General features: G+C 33.8%; 1 long non-coding RNA gene across 1 annotated transcript; it reads right to left on the minus strand.

The window, feature by feature from the left end:
• Positions 1–302: 302 nt before the first annotated feature.
• On the minus strand, positions 303–806 carry LOC115634470. The gene is made up of 2 exons (XR_003996440.1): positions 758–806; positions 303–695 (listed from the first exon to the last, which is right to left on the minus strand). It is a non-coding gene; the product is annotated as an uncharacterized LOC115634470 (long non-coding RNA).
• Positions 807–1,281: the final 475 nt, after the last annotated feature.

Here is a 1,281-nt window from a genome sequence, read left to right on the forward strand (position 1 = left end):
TAGCGCTTATAAATTCTTTTCCACTGTCAGTTAAAACAAATAATAATAGTTTGGACATATTCATAAATGTTATTTTCACATTTTGCGATGCGATTAAACCAAATAATCATGTTATAATATTTTAGATGATTTTTTATAAATTAAGAAAATTTAGACGTGTATGGACATTAAAGACGTTATTATTTTAGTGTTAAAATTTTCTAAATTAAAAAGATATTTTAAACTCCATTCAACTAAGAAAAGCTGTTGTGAGACTGACCTCGGAAGCTCACTGAAACATACAATTAAAGACATCTTCTTCGTCAACTTTGAAAAAGCGTTCACATTACGTTAAACAACAATTTTTTTCATCAACTAAACAAATTTTAAATAATTTTGAAAGCTCTTTTTTGCTTTTGCCGCAGGATGAAAAACAACTGGCCGCTCCATCACTAGGTTTAATTCGGTTATACATAAGATGATTTCTACAAGTATATGGACTCCTTAACTGTGCAAAGTCCAGGTCCTCAATTCTGTTATCCTGTTCCGAAAAGTGAGCAAAACTAATGAGCACTGCAACTGCGAAGGATATATGGACTCCTTAACTGTGCATAGTCCAGGTCCTCAATTCTGTTATCCTGTTCCGAAAAGTGAGCAAAACTAATGAGCACTGCAACTGCGAAGGATTCAAATGAGTTTCCATTATTGTTTCATTGCTGTTTGAGAGCACTTCATTTTTCTGCATTTAGAAATAAGTTCGAATTTTTACAGACTTTACCAATTACAACAGAAAACAAATTAGGGAAATGTTTAAAACTTTTGTCGGCTTGGAGTTTCTATCCCAAGATTATTCGAATCACCCAGCAGTCTGTTTGCAAAGCCGAACTGCAATTTTTAGACAAAATATTGAAACCCTACTGACTGTTTGAACTTCTTTCACAATATTTTTGTTACATAGAAAGTTTTGAAATGTGATTGCTTAGTTTATTTGATTTTGTTGTTTATCGAACTATTAGCCATGCAGACTATCGTTCGGTCAAAACAATGAGTCCAAGGCTAGGCTGGCCTTAATGCAAATAAACTTGCATGCACAAAAAACTTTAATGTCCTCGATAAATGTCCAAAGTACATTGTTCATTAATAATATGAATTCTGCCACGGCTATTAAAGCCACCTTGCAAACGACTAATAACACAATGACCTTTGTTGCGGCCAAATGACACATTGGTTGTGGCCATTGTTATTGTTGTTGTGGTCGCTGTTGGCCCAATAGATAGAAATTGAACTGATAAGCGCGCAAAT

This window comes from Scaptodrosophila lebanonensis, unplaced genomic scaffold (assembly GCF_003285725.1).
Source record: "Scaptodrosophila lebanonensis strain 11010-0011.00,11010-0021.00 unplaced genomic scaffold, SlebRS2 tig00000001-arrow-pilon, whole genome shotgun sequence".
In the NCBI taxonomy this organism is placed as follows: Eukaryota; Metazoa; Arthropoda; class Insecta; order Diptera; family Drosophilidae; genus Scaptodrosophila; species Scaptodrosophila lebanonensis.